This window comes from Cryptomeria japonica, chromosome 1 (genome assembly GCF_030272615.1).
Source record: "Cryptomeria japonica chromosome 1, Sugi_1.0, whole genome shotgun sequence".
NCBI classification, from domain to species: Eukaryota; Viridiplantae; Streptophyta; class Pinopsida; order Cupressales; family Cupressaceae; genus Cryptomeria; species Cryptomeria japonica.
The window spans coordinates 108638244-108656563 of record NC_081405.1 but is presented as its reverse complement, the minus strand read 5'-3'; the positions used below and the strand labels follow the sequence as shown (position 1 = coordinate 108656563).

The window sequence follows — 18320 nt, the reverse complement described above, 5'->3', positions numbered from 1 at the left end:
AATGCTACAACCTCATAATCCATATCGCAAAGACAATCACTGTATAATGAGAATTCTCAGAGAAATAATTGAACATGGGGGTTGTTAATAGGGTAGTTCAATGATAGGAAGTTCAAGGTTAGGCAAAAGATGCCATAAACCCAGAAAATGCAGTCATTTGAAATCTCAGAAAAGTGCAATGAAATATTTTTTAAAAAATAGTGAGCTAGAAATAAGGTTGCATGAGGACAAACCAATGATATTTGTGCCTAATGAAGATAGAGCATTTACATTTATACATAGTGACCAAGGAGTAGTTGCAGGCTTTCCTTGGACTATTATAGCAGTCATAGTAGAATGATAGCAATAGCTCGAGATTTGTCTAAAATCTTGTTAGGACAAAGACCATGACAATGATCAACAAGAGAAGAAAAATAAATAGAGAAAGCTTTAATGATGAGGAAGCACAATGAGAAAATAAGTCACAGTATGATGAAGGATAAGCAAAATGACCTTGTAGCAGCAAAATTCCCACCCAAAGAAAGTCTAAAATACAGTAATAGTGGGATCCAAGAGTTTTGATCAGTCAATAGCCTAGTTGAAGGTATACTATAAAGCTCATTGATCAATCAAAATATCATGCAAATACTTTAATGCTCAGTTGCATCATCATGAATCAATTCAAAGGCATAAGAGAGGCTTGAAATTTATTTATGTAGCAGTCATATCACTGTCATGAGCCATCAAAGAGTATTCTTAGAATCTCTAATGATATCTTAGTATGAGTTGAAAGTGCCAAATAGGTAAACAAGTTTTGTTTACTTAAAATGACTTTCAACCATTTTTACTTCTTGAAGTTCATATGAACAGTTAGACTCTATCATGCAACCACTAAAGGGGTTTAATTCATCACTTGATCGAATCATGTAAACATCACTTCAAGGCCTAACAAAGTGGAGGGATTTTGAAGTAGTTCTAGTAGTCTTAGTGCAGTTATGAACCCTTCAAGAGTTAGTTATGACTTGAGATAACTATCTAAGAAATGTCATTAAATAGAGAAGGTTTTTATTTTATAGGAGACTCTTAAAGCCAAAATCAGAGGAACATAAGTACCATGAAAGACAATTCTTCTTCAAGAAAACCAATAAGGAAGGTTACCATTAAATATTATGGCCAAAAAATCAAAGAATGACATTAAAAATGATAGTGAGATGCTAAAACGCAATGAAAAATAAAGAAAAGGAAGAACATACAAAAGGCACTATGAATTTACACTCACTGTTATAGCATTTTAGAGCATAGGAAAGTCAATAAGGTCCCTAGTTTTAAATCACAATTCAAGGATACAAGGATCAACCATGATAGTGAGGATCTTATCGAGATAGATAGTCCCAAAAAGCTTAAGAGTTTGCAAATACAAGGATAGAGTTTGAAGGAGGTTAGAAAACTGCTAGACTATAATATGAAAAGAAATAATGAATGAGCTTATACTAGTCATGATCAACAACACAATGAGTAGATCAAGAGGGGTCATGATGAGTAGATGTTATGTTGATGAAGGTGGATAATCCTTTACACTATTAAGACATCCATTGAGAAGAAACAAGTTGTTTTGTTCACTATCATGAAGGAAAATCATAGGTATGAAAACAAAGGAGTTCACTATCAAATGTCCATAAATGCTAAACCATTTGTAGGCATTCGAATAATCATTGACTTCTATTGCATGCATGGTAATCCATAAATTGTGCCAAGCTAGTGCACCTGAATAATCGTTGCATACGTGGAATAATGGGAATATAACAAAGAACCTTGCAAGGCACCTTTTTTGTTATTTGATTGTTCGATATCTACTGATATGACATTTAGGGTATTCTGTTCCAAATTCATGTTGTTTATGATATATAATATGATCATAGGGACAATAATCTATTGCTTGATACTCCATTCCAATATCTTTCATAATGGTAGATAATTCTCGGTATGAGCGAGGTAGAATATTTGATGGTGGTAACAAAAACTCACATATCAATCTACAAAAAAGAATATAATTTGTTAATATAAAGAATATTAATGGTACACAATTCACCATTTATCAACATAACTGCCCTCATCATGGCGTCTAAAAAAATACTTAAGGAGGAAAATAGTTGGAGTGAGATGATACACTTAAATTTCATGGATAGATCATAATGAGCAGTTGAGGAATATGTTGAGGACCAAGAACTGTACAATGGACCACATACTCTTGTTGAAAAAGGAAATTGTCGTAGGCATCCCTCTACCTTCTTTAATTCTTCATTCTACTCACTCTCTTCTGAAATTGCATGTTCATTGGATGCATTGTTTGCTATATGCTTCCCTTTCCATGCAGTAGTCTAGGTTATGCTTTGCTACATGAAACAGCAAAAAACAAAACTTTCATATTTTGCCTCATAGAGGCTTGAAGGACAATTAGGTGCTGCTACACCAATTGACTATGAGAATTCTATGAAATGCTCCAACCATTGGTCCATTCTCATGTCTTTTGGTCATCTAAGACTCTTTTTTACTGTTAGGACAATCATTTATTCCCCTTTAGACTATGACATGATTTTACAACTAACTTGTGAACTCCTTGACTATTAGGACAATCATTTTTCTTTGTCCTTTACTATAGCTTTCTGTTCCTTTCCATGATAGTGGTCACACAATATTAATAAGACTATCTTATGTGATTCCTAAGTGACTACAACCTTACTATATTTTCACCTTTGACTCTTTAGATTTTCCATCTTGTGATTGATATGAAATTTTGAATGTCCAAAGACCTCTCTAATAGCTGAAGATAAACACAAGAACAATTACTAATGAGTAGTGACATGATTGTGCTCACTATTTTGTTGTCTTCTTGGGTTAAGTATACATTGTAATAGCATCTATGACCTACAAATAGTTGTATTAAATCTCATAGCTATGAAAGTGATCCCCACACTTGTAATTTTGATCTTGATATATTATTTCGACCTTTTACTATGGAAATGAACTTTACTCTTTTGATCTTTAAGAATTTTCTCACCTTTGTTATCTTGGCTTGGTAGTATTAAGAGACATTGGAAGAGTTTGTTGTGCTTAGTTTGGGTAGCAAATTTCTCTTTTTCTTCTCAAGCAAACTATTGAGCCAAATAATTGTTTTGGAGATTTCAAGTGGCCATGCAAATTCCTATGTTGTCCTAATGATATCAAATTCTAATGCAATCCACATGCAATTTCCTTTTATATTATATTTGATTCTAAACAAACGAATTGCATGGATGAATAGAAAGAAGACAACTTTATTACCTTAGAAAGATTTTCTTTAAAGTAGATGACATTAGATTTTATTTGTGCGAAGGAAAAACAAAGGTCTAAAAAAGTTTTAGAATAACCAAGAAGTAGATCAAATCTATGGTGATTGTGTATATCTTTTCTCTATTTGTTGTTGCTCTACTCTTTTGTGATACTTTTCTTTCTACCAATTACTATGCAAATTGCAACAAAAACATGGACAAGCCCATGAACTATTTCTCACAACTGATGCAAGAAATGGTTCCATTGAAATGGCTGTAGAAACTTTGGAACAAGTGTCCTCTAACACATAATAGTTTATTCAAGTCCTATAGCACACATAAGTTATATAACGTCAAATGACTCTGCACCCTCAAATGAACATCAAATAACTCTGCACCCTCTAATATCTAAAGGAGGTTAAAAGGTTTATAATATATACATTCCTATTCATGTTGAATCGTTCCTTCAATTGTGCTTGCAACATGGTATGTTATGCATTTTTCCTTCATTACATACAATGTACTCCTTAAAATGCAAATTTTTATCAAACGCTTTAACATTATTGAGTTGTTTGATAAATTGAGTGGATTTTGGATTTTTAGAGACTATTCATAGCCTCTAAGTTTAAAGAAAACAAGAAGCCTTTATAGTAAAAGGGCAAAAAACAAACAAAAAAGAAAATAGTTTTCTACATTTTGGCATTGTAGGAGTCAATGGATGGCATATGCATGTCCCCTTTCTTTGTGCTCAAAGGTCTTGCCTTAGAAATTTAAGGTTTTAGATTCTATCCTTTCATAAACTATATGGTCTTGGTCAACTATGTTGTATAACCACCTGGACAATGTATGGGGATGGAAATGCTTAGATTGAACTATTTGATGCCCTTTTTGCTTGTTGATATGAATTTTACCATCGCAAAAACTAGTTAGCAAACACAACCTTGAAGGGATATAAGAAGATATTCAAGAATGACAATTGATGAAAGAGGATAGTCATCATTTGTGTTTTCAAGATAAGGATATTTTTCTCTCAAGCAAGGATAATCATTGTATGAGAACATGGTGAACAAATATTGAATACACGTGCAAAAATGACACTTAGAGCATATAATAAGAACTTAAGAAATCCAAAATGATGTTCAATCATGAAGGACAAGAGGGTATTAAGAGAGATCACACATACTGATATCTTACCAATATCTATAAGAATAAGAGTTACAAAGAATAGAGAGTTAGAGGAAATGCAAAATGAAAAAAAGACAATAAGTTAGATAGTTGACATACATGACAAACATCATGACCATGTAATAAAAAAAGTTCAATTTGACAAACCCATGATCCAGAGAGATGACATGATGTTCATTGAAGATCAACAACAACAATTATATAATCATAGGAGAAGCCATGAACACTCAAATGCGGGACATTCAACATTGGTGCAAGGTTCACAATGATAGTCTATTTTTCAAAGGGATGATAATAGAAGATAATAAAAGATGACATATTTAAAGCCATTCACCTTTCATTCAATGAGAAGACTATAGTGATAAAAGGTCATTGTACAAGAAAGAAGAAAATTTATAGTGAATAATAGTTAGAAATAAATAGATAGGACCTCAAAGTCATAAAGGCCAAAGAAGCTTTATCACCATTAGTGAAAGAGATAGTATGAGTTGATAATCACCATGATAGAGAGCAAGTTTCATGATCATGTTGAATGCAATAAATAACAAAAATAAAGAGCAAAAAACCAAACTCTGTCATTTGAGAGTAGTAGAAAATGACCATGTAATGTTTTGACAAGAGAACACACATAAAACAAATGGGATATTATTAATGTGATAATTTCAAGACCCGATTGTTATTAAAAACACAAAAATTTCAGCTTGCGACTATGACCAAAATCTATCACAAAGTGAATTGCAACTAATATTGACTTAGAGTTTAGGGTTTTCAAGCAATAAATTACATAATTTTGCAATATTTTTGCAAGTTCCAATAGTGTCTTCAGTTGGGGATGAATGGCTAATGGACATTGTAAGAATCCAAAGAAAATCTCTAGGATGTGGACCAAAATTATGAAAAACAACTAAGACACATTGACACAAATAAAAACAAAATTGGAAAACGTAATCTACTATGCATAGAATCAATATTTTTAAGAAAAGAAGTGCATGCCCTTGATTGCAAAAAAAATGTTACTTGAGGAGTGTGCGGTTATGGAGAGATCACTCCAGGGGGGAGGGAGGAAAGAGCACCTTCAACTTTCGTAGACGACGCTCTCGACCTGTGCTTGGTTTCTTTTTAAATGAACCTGCATTATGTTTTTTTTAATAATAATACCCAAGTTTGTTGTACAAGAAAAGCATGGGCAACACAAACTCAGCTCGAGATAACTAGAAAGTTGTTTTGGTGATGTGAATGACCTTCCTCGATGACTTTCTCATCGGTGTAACTCCCTTTGATACATCAGGTCTGCATCGGTGTATGTCTTACCGATAGCCTCATCGGCTATCGACAAGACCAAATGTTCCCTTCGTCGCTAGTGTAAGTCCTTTCGATAGATTTCATTGGCATGTGCTACCCTGATCACAGGCTTCTATGCATACGAATAGCTTCAAAAGGTTCCAAAGAAGGTTTCCAATGGACAAGGCATATTGTGATCAAATTTGATTTTTTTACAAAAATGCCCGAGTTTGTCAGAATTTCGATGAAAAACAGGTTTGCATCGGTGTATGTCTTACGGATAGCCTCGTTGACTATCGACAAGACCAAATGTTCCCTTTGCCGCTAGTGTAAGTCCTGCCGATGGATTTCATTAGCATGTGCTACCCCGATCATAGGCTTCTATACATACGAATAGCTTCAAAAGATTCCGACGAAGGTTTCCGACGGACAAGGCATATTGTGATCAAATTTGATTTTTTTTACAGAATTGCTCGATTTCATCGGAATTTCCAACGAACTTGAGCATTTTTGTAAAATAAATCAAATTTGATCACAATATGCCTTGTCCATCGGAAATCTTCGTCGGAATTTGAGGCCAAATGTATTAGTGAGATGATGAAGTAGACTTCCAGTTATTATGACATTGGTGCTATCAAAGACATGTGAGCTTAGCTTCTCAAGGTACTTATGGAATATCTCACCCTTGATAGGAGTTTTACTAGTGTTTATGGTCATCATTTTGTTTTATTCAATTAGTTTAGACATCATATTAGGGTCTCTTTCCCTTTTTACTTGTTGTCTTCCCTCTGGGCTAGCTTTAGAGACCATAAGAAAAATCTAGCTAAGTACCCTATCCTTCATTAAGGGTTGCTTGTTTTAATTGATACCCATTTTCATGCCCTCCCTGCCCCTTCTCCACACATACCTGCCTCTTGTGGTGATCATACCAGTGCTAGGGAGTCATAAAATGAGGAGTCCAATTCTTACTCGGAGGATGAGGCTTTTCCTCCTCCCAAGAAAGCTAAAATTGAAAAGACCCCAAAGGATAAACCTATTCTGGGTAGGGGTAAGAAATTTTTGAAGCAAGTTGTTATTTCCTCTTGTTCTACCTCAGTGTGTAATGATTCCCCTACCTCTAGTGGCCAAAAGGAGACTTTCAGGGCTGAGGATTCTAGTAAGAGAGTCAGCCTGGATCCTAGAATTCAGATCAATGAGGCCCTCCTCTACCTCCACATCAGGATATAAACAAAGGCACTGGGTCGATCGCTTAGGGGGACCTTAATGCTAATTGCCTGAAGCTCAATTCTAAGAGGGATGACTATATGGATATTTTGGGTACGCTACGAGATCATGCCATTGACACCTTCAACCTTTTTAAATGGCTCTTTCACTAGAGGGTGATGAGCAGCAAGCTAGAGGCTATGCCTACTTCCAACCATCAGGACAGTCAGAATGGTCGAGCTCATTGGACCAAGGATGAGAAAAAGTCTGTTGTGGCTTGCATCAAAAAAGCTATTGAAGCTATTGATCACATGAAAAAGGGGTTAGGGATAGATTCATCCAAATGGAGGAGAATTACAAGAAGAATCAGGCCACCCTTATGACCATAATATCTATCAGTCACTAAATTGTTAAGAAGACTGCTGATGTAATGAACATTATGGTGAATAATCTTGATAGTGATCAACGGGACAAGATGCTAGTTAACCTGGAGGAGGATAAAGACAAGAATCAGGTGGATTCTGGCCCTTGTAAGAGATCTAGGGGGAATATGAAGAGGAAAGCTGCCTCCTAGACTATGGATTATTGGGAGTTAAGGTTTGTTGCTAATAAAATAAGTCAATTGGAGGCTAAGTTTGCAGAGACCTTAAAGAGCCTCATGTAGTTTATGTTCTTATTTCTGGTTTTGTTTATGTCTCGGTGTTGGTTCCTGGTTCATCGTTGCTGGTTTTGGGTGCCTTTTTGGATTTTTGCTTGTTTTTTGGTTGCATTTTGTACTATTCTATCTTTAGTAGCCTGTTTTGTCTTGTATTACTATTTTGGGTTTAATGCTTTGATTCTGAACCTTTTAGAATCTTCTTTGTAAAGGGTTTCAGGGTCCCTTCAAAACCTGTTTGTCTGATAAGGTACTCATGTACAAATATAAATATCTCAAAAATAGAGAAAAGGAGAAAACATAGTTGGAACAAGAATCCTCTCTAAAATAGAGAAAAAGAAATATTAGACCTCCTACAAAGATGTTTATATGAAGACAAATATGATGATGAACTCCTTAATCATGTTAAAATTTGTATATTATTTCAAAAGATGAATTGGTGTTTGCTAGAATCAATGAACCTCCAAATATGTAGATCAAGAGATACACAACTCTACATGAGTGAACATATAGAACACTACTCAATCATGACATTAAATTTGTAGACAGAACTATGATCAAAGAAAATGATAAAAAAGGCATGAGTGACCTATAGTACACTACTAAAAAGTGTTTGATATTATAGATAAATATTGGAATCTCATAAATGTGATCCACTGAGATGACTGCATAAGAGAGATAAAGGAGTAGGTATATGTGATTCCCTTACAAGTTTGTGAAGTTCATAAGGCTCCACTAAGGTTTCTCCATTGCTCCACTAAAACAAGGTAGCATTATCATACTTGTGTTAAAATTTCCTCCTTAATATTAATGAGGAATTGATATTGGAAAACTAACTAAAATTGGGCACAAACATGTGCACAAGATTGATTCCTAATATTATGTTAATAGATGCTCAAGAAAATTTCAAAATTGGATCCATTGGAAAATTGGTAATGTCCCGCTAAATATTAAAATGCTATTTCTGTGAAAATAATGTGGATTTTATTAATATCTCTTTTAACACATGTGGGCGAAAAGGATGGGCATCAATCTTGTCAAGTTGATAGTGGATTTTTTTCTCATGATTACCTCCTCACTTATGTTATCAGAATTAAATGTATTAAAAGTACTTATCCCACTAAGGCTATTGTGAGTATTATTGCTATCAGGTATATTATTAATATGCCTAATAATGCTAAATTATATGGCATTACTTGCAATGGGAAACTCTTCCTCCCTCACATGTCTTGTGATGGATATTTAGGTTGATTCTATCTCAATTTTTATGATATTAGTGATGAAAAATAAAATGTTGATAGGGAAAATCTCCAAATCTGAGGGAACTGCAAGAATTTCTTTATTGCTATCATAATTAGTTGTGAGAGAATATGGTTATGGGTTTGTAAAACCTACATTATTTTCAAATGCAATAGTACCTTGTGTCTGATTATGGAGAACAACATAAGGGTTTCTAGTAATATTGTTGAGTTAAGCTTTGCAAATTGCGATCTTGAGATAAAGGGTGGTTCTAGGAAACACTCAAAGGGTATCAATTATGACTCTCTCTATAATATTTTTTATTATGAGTGTGATGGGTTTAGAGAATAACGACTCATGATTGTGAAGAAAAGAATTGGTAAATACCAAAAATTCATTGATAAATTCCTTGAAGAAGGGGAACAACTCCAAAGATTTTAAAATGGGTATTATATACTTAACCTACTTTCCCTTATGCCCTAGTTAGTTTGTGTGCTAAGCATTACTTTACTTTGGAGGGTTATTGCATAATGGTCCATCGCTACCATTTTCTAATCCAAAACCATGTAAGGCATAATGAAAAGGTTAATATTCCTTTTTATTTTTTCTCCTCCTTGCGACACAATATATAAAAGGATGCTACTCCTCCCCTACACAAAGGTCTGCTTATAGTCTTGTATAACTATGCCCTAGCTATGGACCCTCATGGGAATCCCTCGATGATCTTTAATGATAATCCTTTACCCCCTCCTAGTGTTATTACGATTCAACTCATTTCTAGAAAACCCCACTCCTTGGAAAGAGGTAATCCCTTAGGAAATAAAAAATCTAGAAAATGTCATACTCCTTCTCGTATTACTCTTAACAATGAGCTTCTCAAGATAACCTTGAAAACAAATAAAACCCACTTCTAATTCCCTGGGGTCATCAAATGTAAGGAAAAAAGGACAGAAAGAAACTAAAAACAAAGGACTTGCTATAACCCTTATTGAAGATAGTGAGGATGATAAGAAGACTAGAAAGAGGATTACTGAGGATGAGGTTGGTGTTTTTTTCTCTAGTGGTTGTAGGTCATCTCACCTTGCTAAGGTTTCTACTAAAGATAGTAATCCTAACCCAAAAAGTAGAAGGTTGGTTGAAGAGCAGGAAGAGGACATTATGTCCCGAGTGGGTGATTTTTTTTTGGATATTAATGAAGACAGTGAGGAATCTAATTTTGAAGAAGACACGGTGTAGGAGAATGAAGAAGAGGGATTCCAAGAGGATGATAATATTTCTAAGGAAAATGAGGATAATACTAATAAAGATAATATTGGTGTTGATGATATTGAAGGATTGAAGGAAAATAATAATATCCCTATGAATAGCCAAGATAAAGTTGATATGTTTGATGAGATTAGAGTGTAGATAGCAAACCACCATATGAGAATGAGTATTTGGGAAACACAAGTGGAAGAGGTTTATAGAAAGCAAAAAATAAAAGAAATTGAGGGTGCCATTAATTCCCTAATTACTACCATGCATAGTATTATGAGAAAGGCTACTATGGGCACCTTGTTGGGTTAGTCCAAGATTAAGAAATAACTCAAGTGGAGTAGCCAAACTAGTGGAGCAAGAGCATAAGAAAGAACAAAGGCAATATGACTTTTCCTTGATGGAAAGAGGCCTTAATTGATCTTCAAAAGAACTGAGACATTATCTCTTCCCTTAAAAAGGATGTTTAATTTTGTTTATTGTGCTTCTCTTAAACTCTGATGGTTTTTTGGCTAGCCTGGGTGCCATGCTTATTACTCTTATGGTTACTATAGGTTCTATTATAAATTCTATATGTCAGTGACTTAGTCTTTGTAGTTTCTTTATTGTTGGGTCTTACAAGACCAACCTAATTGGTTTTTGGATGACTACTTCTTCGTTTCGTGTTGTTTCTAATAAAAAACAAATTGAAAATCCACCAAATATACAAGTAAAATAATAATTGATTATTATAATTTACTTTATACTTAACAACTCTTAAAAATCAAGTCATATGCTCACAACATCAAAATATACTTCTAGAAACATATTTAACATGTGTATGAAACACCATCCCATTGTCTTCTAATTTTATAATATATTTCCAATGAAAAATATATATAGTCAAAAACCTATTCTATTTAATTAGAATAAATTTATCAAATGTATACAATAAAATATTTATTCCACATACTAGACAGCAACAGATGAATTTGAAATGCTTAGATGAAAAAATTCAACTATAGAAGGAAATATTTTAAATCATCAATAACGATAACTACAAATATATCTATTAACTGATTTAATGCAATGGACGGCAAAGTATATTTAATTATAATTGTTAGTTAGAGTCCGACCTGGCCAGCTTGATAGATTTGCTTTAGATCTACTTAAACCATATAAAGCCTTTTTGAAACGCGCTTTTACTTTGTCACTAAATATAAAGTCTTCGCGGGCTCTCTCGCCAAAAAAATAAATAAATAATGTAAGTAGTATACCTGTGTGAAGTTTTATATGTATTTATATGATCTTATTCTATTTATTATATGTTTTTTATAAAAAAATTTTATTATAGCTATTTGTATTTTCATCTTTAGTTAGTCTTTTGCAATTTGAAAAAATGATTGTTATTTCATTGTAGAAAAAAAATGGTATTCAAGGCATCACCACTATTGTCAACTCGTTGCTTTCTAGTTTAAATTTTTTTCAAAATTATCTAATTTTCTCCACTCATCCGTCCACCTTGAGCTTACCAAACACAATTGATGTGACTGATACAATGTGTTAATAGTTAAAGACATTCAATGCACTCATTATAATTATCTTTAGAGTCAAACAATCATTCATTATAGTAAACAATTACTAGCCACACATTTTAGAGAAATTCAATGCATTCATTCTAATTATTATAAAAATCAAACAATTATTTTTTATAATTATTATAAGAGTCAAACAATCATTTATTCTTATTATGTTTAGCATTGTTCATATTTAGAAGACTAATCTAAATAATAACACCTTGTCACATAATGATAATCATAAATTATCCAAATATATTAGAGTAAAAAATCATATATCATGCAAAGTTGAAAACAATAATACTAGAAATAGCCAAGACAAAAATTAGCATAAGTATAGTTTTTTAGCCACTACTTATTCACTTGAACAATAGAAATCCATCATTGAATTCCAAGCAACTCACTAAAAGAGAGGCATTCATTATAGGTTTGGTATTGGAAAAATTCTAGTGTCTTAAATTCATTTGGTATTATTGTTTGATTGTTAATCCATTTATTCCACCCATTTATATTTAATTCTATAGTTTAACATTTATTTGTTAGAATATAATGTCTCTATCTCAACCTATTTTAGCCAAACTTTATTTACTTTTATTTATATACATTTTATTGGTTTACTTGAGATTAATTCTTCGAAAAAAAATTAATTTTTCTTTTATTTTGGTAATCTTCTATGTATCAACACATCTCAACTTTTTTTTTTGTTAGTATCTTAATTTTATTATTACTATTCCCTTTCTTACACCATTGGGTTTCATTGGTATATCTTTTCCCTTTTCAGTTTGTGTCCTCCATCATGATATTTTTACTACCACCATAGGTATTTCTCTTCTTGTCCTCCTAAGTTATTCTTAAATGGGGGTGTTAGTGTTTTTATTGTATTTATTGACACTTAGGCTTACTTAAGCCTACTTTAGTCATCCATATCTACTTGACACATGTTCATGCAAGTTGTCAAGATCATTTAGGAGTTGATTACAGAGGTGTCAACTTAGTTTCGACACCTCATGCTAGTTTAGTGGGAGGCAACTCGGCACCACTCATTAAGTGTTGGGTTTGACTTCTGGTTCAACCCAATCACTCTAAACATATTTACTCTCCTTCTCCATCTTATTTACTTGGTCGAATTTGCTCAATTTTGTATGATCTTTTGCTTATTTTAATCTCTTTCATTAGAGACAATTTTTATCAAATTTATCGCATGTTATTTCTAGATGACAAGTTGACTATATGATTTCAAAAGAATTTAATTATTTGAGTGTTCCTTTAAAATCTTTAAGAAGAAGGTTGAATATTTCCAAAAATATTAATAAAACTTATGTTCCCCATATATAAATGACTTATTAACTAGTTGACTCATTTACTTAGCTTAGTCTCACTTTTATTTTCTATTTTTTCTTTTATGATATTAATTTTTTTAAATGAAGTTAGCAGAGTGATTGAGTTTACTAGGCTTTATATTCCTTATGTGAGTCCTCAATATTGGGTTTCATTTTAATGGCACATAAAATAACCAGTAAACAAGTGAGAACCTTTTTTCTATTTTTTTGATATAGATATTACAATTAATTTTATTAAATGAGAGGAAAGTTAAATTTATTTTTGGTTTGGTTACTAATTAATATTCTAGATTTTCTATAAATAAAAGAATAACAAATACAACCCAACAAACCTAACATGCAAAATTCACATTTTATTACGAATTAAATACAAAACATGAGAATTTCAACATGAATTTAATATATCTTAAATCAAGACAAGCTAGAATTTATGCCTACTTTGCCCTTCTCTTGTACACCAACTAAAAAATTCTAATTATATGTAAAAATTATAATTTTTTTATTGTAAGATTACATAGTTATGTTTTTACCTACAATATAATTTACAACCAACAAGTATCTATGAATGAATTTAGATTCTTCTTTCATTTAATAAACTTTTTTTTGGTGCTACAAGATGGGAACATAATAGAAACTATTTGATTCATAGAAACTATTTGATTCATATACCAGTGTATTAGATTATATCGATCATTTCTAATAAATCTGTACTTTTATTCTTATTTACCATCAATTTATCAATTAATTTTTATAAGATTTAACCCTTACCATCTTATCACACAAATCTGATTTTGAAACCTTTTTAAAAACTATGACTACAACACAATATCCATTGTACTATATATCACATTAATCTCTATATATATATATCAAATGTCATCAAGATAGTGTGCCAATCTTACTTATTGTCTTCATTTTTCAATACCTCTCATACAATTAAATCTTCATTTTATATTGTCTTCAATTTTTGCTTTTAAGATCCCATAAAATTTATAGTTGTAACCAAAATAACTAAATAATAAAAATAATCTAAGCAATTGATAAAATATACACAAGTTTCTATGGGTAGATGCTCAAAATAAAAGAACCGTCGAAAAAACATTTATTTCGCACCAAAATTTTTATAAAAGGAATGCACTGCTGTGAGTGCACATAACAAGTCGAAAAGCTGGTAGATTATACAATTTGCTTCTTTAAAAACAATTCAATCTTAAAAAACAAAACAAATCAAAAGGCAGTGCATACATAAAACAGATAATTGGCAGATCAACAGATATTATTGAAGACAACAACCAGTAATTAGTAATCAACCATCAACAATGAAATCCATGGAAGGCAGAATGTCGTAATACTAAATCAATCAATTACTCAGCTAGCACCAAGCTTCTTTCTGATTGTCTCAGCCTCTGTAACATTGATCTGGAATGACTTGGCTAAAACATAGCTGGGAATTGCCGGCTTGGAAGCAAAAGTGACCAAGGGAATGACAGAGTTACCAGGAGCTTGACTGTTAAGAGCTGCTATAACAGAGGCAGGACTATATCCCACGTTCTGAACAACGTGTACGAGGCCCTTGGGAAACACAAAAACATCTCCTTTTTTTATGACTGTAGAGAAAAGCTTGTTGGTTGTGTCCACAAACCCAACTGTGAGTTGCCCCTCAAAACGAAGATCATTTCAGTAGCTCGTGGGTGTGAGTGAGGAGGAAGCACTGCTCCCACTGCCAAATCTGCGCGGGCCATTATTATGCCCAGTGTGTTTATGCCAGGGAGAACTTGTGTTGTTGTGGCAATCACACTCCCACCAAATGGATTTCCTGATGTATTTCCTTGGGTGCTCAAAATGGATGTAGTAAAGTGCTTTGCAGAAGCTTTGCTGGGATTGATACAAGGCAACCCATTCATAAAAACTGTGGAAGAGGAAGTGTTTGCTACGCAGAAATCCTGCAATGCATCTGGATCTGCACTTACTATGGGCACTAGTAAAACCAAAAGTAGAGAAACCCAAAAATATGCCATTGTAATTTTGAATAAGCAGAGAGTGAACTACAACAATATTGAGCTTCTGTCCTCCAATGCTGCTATATATAGATATCCATGCACAAACAAATGAGGAATTTCTTAAGTCAATTTTGAAATTTCGTGCTCGTTTTTCCTCTCATTCAAAGTTGGCGCTATCTGGAACTTAAAGAATAGTTCCTTGTCTAATTAAAACATAAGAAAATACAATTGGCCAGCGAAGAGAATGATGATATTTCTATAGTTCTAAGCTTTGTATGCTAGGTAATCTAGCCTAAATTTTAGGTTAAGGAATTTTACGGACGATGTACATGCACTCCAAGCCTTATGGAATGCGCTCCAATCTCTATGGAATGGATCTGCAGTTTACTTGTTTCAAAATTTGCGCCACTTTTTGGCAATTTATGAGTTATCATATGTTAGCAGCCGACTGCGGATGATCTTGACTGAGTCATTTGGTGGACAAAACGATGCCAGAGCCAACGAAAAGCGCGTAAGATAAAGTTCATAGGCATAAGAAAAGTTCAAAGCTAAGCGAGTCTACGCTAAATATCCAGCGAATTTTCTGAGCTTTCCAATTCTTTGTCTCACCCTGAAATAAAATTCAATACGGTGACGACTTTGCCGTTTACAGCAATTAATGGAATTATGAATATGAATATTTCTAAAAGAAACTAATAAATAACAATTTGCTGATATTAATTATAGAAATTAAATGCTGTAAATATTATTATTTAGGGATTTCTTTCACCTTAATTAGAGTGAAGGATGAACATAGAGATAGAGATAGAGATAGAGATATAGAAGGATGGATATGGAAAGAGAAGATTGTTTCCACCTTGATTTTTTAGGTAGAGTCAAAAGCAAGATAGAGATAGAGATAGAAATGGAGGAGAGGGATATGGAGATAAGGAGAGGGATAGATAAAGAAAGGGAAAGAGAGATGGATATATAGAGATGAAAGATATAAATATATAGAGAGGAAGAAATAGAGTGAAAGAAAGAGATGGAGATGGAGGAGAGGGATATGGAGAGAAGGAGAGAGATAGATAAAGAAAGAGAAAGAGAGATGGATAGATGGAGATGAAAGATATAAATATATTGAGAGGAAGAAATAGAGTCAAAAGAAAGAGATGGAGATGGAGGAGAGGGATACGGAGAGAAGGAGAGGGATGGATATAGAAAGAGAAAGAGAGATGGATAGAGAGAGATGGAAGATATAAATATATTGAGAGGAAAACATAGAGTGAAAGAAAGAGATGGAGATGGAGGAGAGGGATAGATAAAGAAAGAGAAGGAGAGATGGATAGATAAAGATAAAAGATATAAATATATAGAGATGAAGAGATAGAGTGAAAGAAAGAGATGGAGATGGAGGAGAGGGATATGGAGAGAAGGAGAGGGATAGATTAAAAAAGAGAAGAGAGATGGATAGATAGAGATGGAAGATATAAATATATTGAGAGGAAGAGATAGTATGACATAGAGGAAGAGGTAGAAAAATGTTATCTTATGATTTTCATAAATCTTAGGTAACCCTCTCGCCTACATCATATCAACAATTTAAAGCTAATTGTGATTGGATTATCAGAACAACTTGTTGGTTAACAAATTTTGTTCCCTTTAACAATATGACTCTATGCCCAGACAAGAGAAAAAACTATTAATCAACAATTGGATAAGTTGCAATTACCTCTACAACTTTCCCCTGAATTTTAGAGCTAAAGCTCCCTGTTATGATATGATTTTAGGGTTTTTGGGGAATGCATTTAACCAGAAAGTAGGAAAGGCAAAATTCTTATCATAAAAACTTTAAGCAACGGAAAAAATTGTACAAATGACAAAGAATTTGCTCAACCAAAAACTAACTTAGTTCATGTTGCATAATATCGTTCAAAGATAAACATTATACCACAATGAATAGTAGAGGGAGAACAAATATTTAATATTTTGAAATACAGAAACTAAATAGGAAGCATTCACATAAGAATAATACAATTTATTCAAAGTACCATAAAGTCTGATCTATTAGATAAACTATTCAACAAAACCAAAACATAAACCACATCATATTTGTCTTTTAGAAAACAACACAAAGTCTGTCTTTCCAAAATTCTCCTCCGTCTCTCTTTCTTTCTATCTCCTACCTATTTGGTGCTAGAGCACCTTGAAGACAAATGTAACACTCATGGAATCCCATGAGTCTAAACTATGTAACTAGGTGTCTTAAATGTGTTAGGGTCCTATGGACCACTTTTGCTTGTAATAAAGACCCAATTGTATGACCATTGACATGTCTGGCATTCATAAGCCTACATAGTCAAAATTAGTCAAAGGATCAGTAATCGATTAGGCATTGATGTTTTGAGTTCTTAGGATGATTTTGGATTATAAAGAACCTATAGGTCATGTTTGGGATGCAAATGATTAAAATTATCAAGTTGTCAAATATTGCTTGATTTTGACAACTAACTACAACTTGTTGTTTTCAGCCAACTACCCCTTCCAATGGTCATGAACATTCAAAAATCATTTGGGGGAGTTAGTTTAGACATCTATAAAGCCCTATGGATCGAAGACATTTTAAGTTGTTGATTTTTGGTGATTGAAGCAATAAGAAACTCTGCATTTTCCTGTAAATTCTCACATTATTCTCATTTCCATCTAGTCTATAAGACTAGTAGCAGTTAAATTTGGTCATGGATGCACAAACCAATGAAGTAGGATCATATTGAACTTGGTTTCAACAAATTTGGTGGAGTTAGGTGCATTTTATAGCCAAATTACTTGTATCGGGTCCGAAACCCTCTCCATTACTAGGGTTTGGACTTCAAATGCCTCTAACTTGATTTTACACAATGGGAAATTCATAGACTTGGGGGAAAAACAAGTAGAGGACATGTATTATGTGATTTAAAAATCATTTTGCAGGAAAGTGTTGGGAGGTCAAAGATTTTGAATGTATTAGCCGGGCATCTCTATGTGATCGGGTTGAGAAGAAGGATGAATTGTTATGTAATTGAATTCTTGGAGTGGATCAATCAAAACTAAAGGTGAATTTGGTTCTCCTAGGGTGTGGAAGAACTTTAGAAACCTTTGCCTTGTTCTATTCAATCCATTTGAAGGCCCTTGCTTTGTCAACCAGACCTAATTAGCCCAGTTGGGGTTTAGCCATCAAGAGGAGGAGTTGGAGTCTGCAACTTTGAAATCTTAGAGAACTTCAAAAAGGGTACTTAGAACACTAAATTTTTTGTAGGGTCCTTTGGCAAGTTGGAAATTTAAGGTGGAAATACTCATTAGGT

General features: G+C 33.2%; 1 pseudogene; it reads right to left on the bottom strand.

Moving 5' to 3' along the window:
* Positions 1-14368: 14368 nt before the first annotated feature.
* LOC131026798 (germin-like protein 1-1) lies at positions 14369-15018 on the bottom strand (annotated as a pseudogene).
* Positions 15019-18320: the final 3302 nt, after the last annotated feature.